The sequence below is a fragment of the Haliotis rufescens genome, unplaced genomic scaffold (assembly GCF_023055435.1).
Source record: "Haliotis rufescens isolate VD_foot unplaced genomic scaffold, xgHalRufe1.0.p SCAF_3, whole genome shotgun sequence".
Lineage (NCBI taxonomy): Eukaryota > Metazoa > Mollusca > Gastropoda > Lepetellida > Haliotidae > Haliotis > Haliotis rufescens.
The window spans coordinates 35,657,811-35,665,158 of NW_025964001.1; positions in this window are offsets into that span (position 1 = coordinate 35,657,811).

Below are 7,348 nucleotides of genomic sequence, written 5' to 3' on the forward strand. Positions count from 1 at the left end.
ACGAAGGGTATTGGCCAAATTGCGTAAAGAGTGCATCCATGTGGAGAGTTCTTAATGTTAATCAATCAACCAACCCACCCACCTACTCACCAACCAACCAATCAATCAATCAATTCAGAATTATGTCCCCATGCCCAAGTACAATTAATGCGATGAATGTATTTTTAATATGATGACAACAGCAAATTGATGGCATATTTAATGTAATTTGCTAAATGATTCAGAATGCTTACATCAGAGGAATGTATTAGTGTCATAAAACTATCCCTTGAATTAGCAGAAGTATGGACATTGACAAATTAAATATTTTGAACGAATATTAGCATATGCGGGACATATCACGACAAGAATATATAAACATATATAGGACATATAGGTGGATCTGGGGATGAAGATTATCCCTCGCTAATTTCATATTTTGCTATGTAAAGGTATTTTCCCTCTATGGAAGCGTTTTAGTGACAGTCTGAAAAAAATGCCACCATCTACGTACATCTACGTAGATGATACTGATACTTATAATCGTACGTATAGGTTCGATTACTTGAGAAAGTATTGATACCTAGATGAAAGTATCTTCTACGTAGATGTGAGCAGTATCATCTACGTAGATGGAAGTACCATATACGTAGATTAAAGTATCATCTACGTAAGTGTAAGTATCATCTACGTAGATGAAAACATCATGTACATAGATTAAAGAATAATCTACGTATATGATGCTTTCATCTACGTAGATTATAGTATCATCTACGTAAGTGTAAGTATCATCTACGTGGATGAAAGCATCATATACGTAGATTATAGTATCATCTCGTAAGTGTAAGTATCATCTACGTAGATGACAGTATCATATACGTAGATTATAGTATCAACTACGTAAGTGTAAGTATCATCTACTTAGATGAAAGTATCATATACGTAGTTTATAGTATCATCTACACAAATGAAAGTATCATCTACGTAGATGAAAGTATCATATACGTAGATAATATTATCATCGACGTAAGTGTAAATATCATCTACGTAGATGAAGGCATCATATACGTAGATGAAAGCATCATATACGTAGATTATAGTATCATCTACGTAAGTGTAAGTATCATCTACGTAGATAAAAGCATTATATACGTAGATAAAAGTATCATCTACATAAATGAAAATATCATCTACGTAGATGAACGTATCATATACGTAGATTATAGTATCATCTACGTAAGTGTAAGTATCATCTACGTAGATGAAAGTATCATCTACGTTTATTAAAGTATCATCTACGTAAGTGTAAGTATCATCTACGTAGATGAAAGTATCATATACGTAGATTATAGTATCATCTACGTTAGTATAAGTATCATTTACGTAGATGAAAACATCACATACGTATATTATAGTATCATCTACGCAAGCGTAAGTATCATCTACGTAGATGAAAGTATCATATACGCAGATTATAGTATCATCTTCATAAATGAAAGTATCATCTACGTAGATGAAAGCATCATGTACGTAGATAATAGTATCATCTACTTAACTGTAAGTATCATCTACGTAGATAAAAGTATCATATACGTAGATTATAGTATCATCTACGTAAGTGTAAGTATCATCTACGTAGATGAAAGTATCATCTACGTTTATGAAAGTATCAACTACGGAGATGAAAGTATCAAGACTCTTTCATATCTCTCGACCAGGTAAAATAGCTAGGGATATCGGTATGCTGTCTGTCTACGCGTCGTGACCATGAAAAAGCAACAAAAAACAAATCTAAAGATGATTCCTATTTCAGACACAACACCAGTTTCACCACAGAGCAGAAACGGCAGTGACAGAAGCATGTTTGACGGTGACTGCGGTTCAAGAACAAAACTCATCAAACCAGTTTATGAACTCCATTGCGTAACTGTACAGTATCATATAGATGATTCCCGGATATACTCAACTCCTTAGTTTCAGAGTATTCAAAGTGTCAGTATGTACCAAAAGACGTTTGTAGACTGTCGAATGACTGCTAAACACATCGTAGATATATACTCACAAACAAAAAAACATTGTCCTTGTCTCCAGAATTGGCGAATCAATAGATACTTTGATGCCCAATGTCTATAGCACTTGGCTTGGCGCCTTGCGTTGGTCTACATACAGATGAAATGGGACGCTGTCTGCAACACATCTTGTTAATAAAACACCACTTTTGTGTGGTGTAACAACTCTTCTGTAACTTTTGATGTTTCTTTTCGATAAGGAAAGAAAAGGTCTAGTGCGTCTCACCGACGTAAGTCTATATTCCCACAAGACATGGTTTATCAGTCCACCTAGATTGGGCATCAAAATGTTCCAATTTGTGTCCACCAACATTTCAGTTCTGAAAACTTGCATGAAAGTTAGAATATTATAGAACATCTACCATCCGTCTAATAGTCTTAAATGCAGACAACCTCATAGGGCGTCAAGAGACAATCAATAAATGTGTGTGTTCTAAAATCTATGCCATATGGATCAAATGAAAAATTAAAGACGTTGGCAGTGTTTCTAACCAACGAACTGAAAACGTCGATGCATTGCACAGTCGTATCCATGGTCACAAGAAAGGACAAAGGACAAAGGACAAATGATACCATTGATTTGAAAGATTATTTTTCCCATCCTTTAAGAACCGTTACCACTACACAAGGTAAGAATATGACTATTGTCTGTGTCGGTGAAAGAAATCTGGTATCGAGGATGGTTGGGTTTAGAAACAGAGACCCCTGTATCGACAAGAGTGTATAGTTCTTGACCTTGCTTTGAAGACCGCACCTTTCACACAAGGTAATTGATTCTTTAAACTTCTCAGACAAAATTTTGTTTCCCTAAATGTACCACACAATTTCAAAACATGGTCCAGAAGCGAATTTCAACCTGTTAAATGTCTTTCAGAGTGGGTTGATGTTTTGGGTTAGTGTGTGGTGTTGTCATTTCTAGAATGTATAAACTGAAATAGAGGAAACAAGATTAGAATAAACAAGGCCTCAAATAACATAATCATTATATGTAAGCATCACTACATTAATTGTTTCATCAAAGAACAAGTGATGCCGCATTTAGGGCCAGCTTGTTAACTGAGAAAGAAATCTGACAAAACCATACATCGGTACTATTAACTCTATGATTGCCTCTAAAGCCTGAAGACATGTCCATTGCTCTTTTGGACTCGATTCCAAAGCTGAATCAAAATTCGTACAAAATGAGATATATTGCTCGGCCAAGCAAATATACCACCTAATCCCTGTCACAAAGATTAAACATAATCTTTATTACAATCCAAGAAGGATTTTCTTTATATTCCCAGAACGTATTTGAGACAAGTGATATTTATACCATGTGGATTCTCAAAATCTCAAAGGACCTTTTGCAGTCTCAGAAAAGAAGTTCAATCATGTCATTTTATTTTGCAACTTTGTACACCACAATCGTACACGACAAACTCAACGAAAAAACTCAATGATCAATGATCAATTACTAAATGTGGTGACCAAGGATACGGTTGCATCTCTATCTTTTTAGATTCAGGATACTTATTCAATAATGAAAGCAAATGTCATCTGAAGTTTACTGGGAAAATGTGAAATGTTGGACTTGTTCACAGATAACATCTATTTAAAATTGGGGGAGAGGACAATTAGGCCAGAAGTTTGCGTCCACATGGGCATTAATTGTGCTTCCCTCCTTTGTGATCTGTTTCTTTCAGCATACGAGTTGGAATACCTTTATTCTCGTATTTGCAACATCAAAAACAAGAAGTTTCATTTAAAATTCAGATACACCGATGGTCTGATATAATTCAATACTTGTCAAATAGCCAATTCCTTTGCACTGACTTACACCTGATCTAAAAGAGACCAACGGAACCGCCTCATCTGCTTCATATGTAGATTAAAGCATAAAGATTCAGAGTGACAAAGAAACTCTCTACAAGACTAGGGGAGTCACGAATGCAATAAAACACTAAAATCAAAATAAATAACCCTGGATCACTGAAGTCACTACATGTAACTGAAGGTACTGCAGGACACATGTCAGGTAGTCCCCATATACAGTCAATATATATCGATTATCAATACTGGTAGTTATTTCTACGTGTCTCTCCCTTGATTCAGACTGACTGGAAGAATCCAAGGCGTAAACAGGTAGATGTCAGACAGCTGTCGTCACAGACTGAGACAGGTGAGTGATGTCAATGGGATTCATACATTTGCCAGGTCCACTAGCAATATTGAAATAAAGATTATAACCAAATATGGGCGTTATGGTGGAGTATCGTATTTAGATAAATGACCATACACTCAAAGACAAAGGAAGCTGTCTTACCAATTAACTGACAACTGCAAATGATGACTGGACTATATGGACTATCATTTTGGAGTATACAGTTATACAAAGTGTTCATACTATCCAACTTGGTCGGGTATAAATGCATATTAAGGATACCAGGAAAGTCAAATCTCAAATTTTCTTCCTTTTTCAAATTTCTGCACACATCTCATGGGTTATGGAAAGAGCCAAACCATTCACTAACTTGTGCAAAACACACAAAATTTGTAACTTCAATTTGAAATTTTGAGTTTGATTTAATTTTGTCTCAATTTACTCATTGATTAAAACATGTATATACAGAATCTCATCCGAGTGTCTTTTTATATCAAATATATCAACACGAGTTGATAAAAGTGGTAAAACTCTGAGTGATCACCCGACACTCGCACAATCTTCAGTAAAGCCGCAAGGAAGAGATTATGGGTTTAATATTTTATGTGTGGGTTGGTATAGATCTGAACATGCTACGACTTCAACGCCATTGTCAGGTGTTAGAATATGAATTTACAAAAATACATTTTTCCTTCTGAAATACATCGGAGTTGAATATTTGAATTAATTAGATTGCATCATAGATTATATTCACCTAAATTGTGTTTAAGGTGAATTTTGTTAAGGTCTTATTTTAGATAGGTGGAACAGTGTCACAGGAACGTGTGTGTACGTGCGTGCATGCGTGCGTGCGTTTGTGCGTGCGTGCGTCTGTGCGTGCGTGCGTGCGTGCGTGTGTGTGCGTGTGTGTGTGAGAATATTTGGTCCCGATTTCATAAATGTAATGTCTTGGAAAGTGAGGAAAATCTTTGACTATTAGTCTTCTGTAAAATGCAAAATGTTTAACCAATGGCACTATTTAGAGATTGTAAACCATTTGTGCATGGTTTTAGATATGTTTTCCTATTCATTACGCACAAATCATAAACAAATATCGATAATGACAAAGATGGTTACAGTGGAAACAAATACACAGGAGAACTGCTTACTTATTGATTCATTTCACAACTCGAGCACTCGAGCATGCTCTTTCTACGAGGATTTCAAAGAACGTCATCCGACATTATGACATTACGCATCGCTGACAAAAAAATGGTCTGATGCAATTCCCTAGTTTGATAGTTTGAAATGTTCCCGTGTAGTTGTTTTTTAGGTGAACAAACTGATCAGCCTTTGCGTGTGTTTGTGTTGGGTGCCACAGGCGGGGCAAGATACGCTCACCTTTTCGCGAACACGTCACCTGGTAACATCACCATTTGATAATTATTCATAAACACACGCTCATAGTCGGAAAATAGTCGGAATTCTATAATGGACTCTGCCTTTGGCAGATATTTCTTATGTACATCAAAACGGTTTTGTACCATGTTTTCCCGGGGGTTGTTTTTTTCATGCGAACAGTTGACTTACGTTTTAGTTTTTCACATTATATTTTCTCATTTTCTTTTCACAGATAATGCTGCATTTCGGACTTTTTGCATTCCTCGGTTGGACTGTCACATCCTTCCTGTGCCACCAGTCCACCCAGGTTTTTCTGAAGACATCCAACACTTTCTTCAATAACGGGTTACTGTGGGCTGTCGTCATAACAGTATGCCAGATGACTATGTGTTTCTTACTGACTGATATCCATCGAGGTAAATCTCCCTCTGGATGCTCAAAAAAAGATTTCTGGATAAAGATCACCTGTCACGTGCTAGCTACCATGGCAACAAACTATAGTATGACCTTAATAGGCGCGTCGTCTACCTTTGCCATAAAGCTCATGGAACCTGCCACAAGCGGCGTGGTTCAGCGTGTGGTTCTGGGAAAGTCGCTAGCACCTTCGGCTATGTTCAGCCTACCTTTCATCATATGTGGCGCAATGATCTTCTGTGGAATATCGTTCAGCTGGTTTATATCGGCTGTTGGTTTTTGTATGGCCTTATTGTCCACTATAATATTAGCCTTCAGAAACGTAGCAATTAAACTAGAACAGGCTGATACCTCAGTAAGATTTATTAAACTGAGGGAAACGATCGCAATCGTTCTGGTTCTTGGATCTTGTGTTGTCCTGGTGGCTGTGGCAGAGTTCCTCACTATACAGAAGCAGTTGCCTCCATCGGTCTCCTTCCTGCTTATAGCGGTATTATGCTCCAGTGTCTTCCACGTCATCTACTCCTACATCTCCACCAACGTAGTGCTGCTCTTCATGTCTGTGGTCAGCCACTCCGTCGTCAACATCGTAAAGAGAGTCCTCGTTGTGTTGTTGCTCTACTTGGTGGGACATAGAGATGCAAATCTGTCTAATTTTGGAGGATTGGCTGTTTGTGCCCTAGGATTGTTGGCGTATGTTTTAAGCAATAATGCTGTTGAACAGACGGGACCTCGTAAGTATACAGACATGAATTCTTTAATAATAATAATAATAATGTGACCTTGAACTTATTGACAATGGAGGATCCACACTAAACAAACATATTCTCCTTGTCGAGTCATTTTCTATTGATGTCGGCATGTCCTTTGGATTCGACATTTCTCATCTGAAACTTGGCAAGGTAGAAAAGGGGGGATCAGGATTTACTTGTGATGGAATTATTGACCATCTCGTGGAAGGTCAGGCCTATACGTACTTGGGAATGCAGGTTAGGATACCTATCAAGGCCCAAACTTCGGGGAGAGTACAAGTGTAGACTTAAGAAAATCAAAGCCACAAATACTTATGTTGTACCCGTCCTTTCAAATTCTTTTTGGTGTTTTGACGCTTTGATTGGACGAAACAAGAAATGCAGGGTATTGACACTCTCACACGAAGATTCATGTCTGACAATAGATCCCACCACCCTCGCTCTCCCCTCAGTCAAAATGGGAGGGAGTGGTTTAATTAACGTGTAGGCTCTTCATGATAGAATTGTATTGTGCACTTTTGCACACATTTATTTATCTGATGATCCTATTGTGAAGCATGTCAAGACTCATGATTAAAACAAGGCATTCCACAGTTTTCCTTGATATGGGC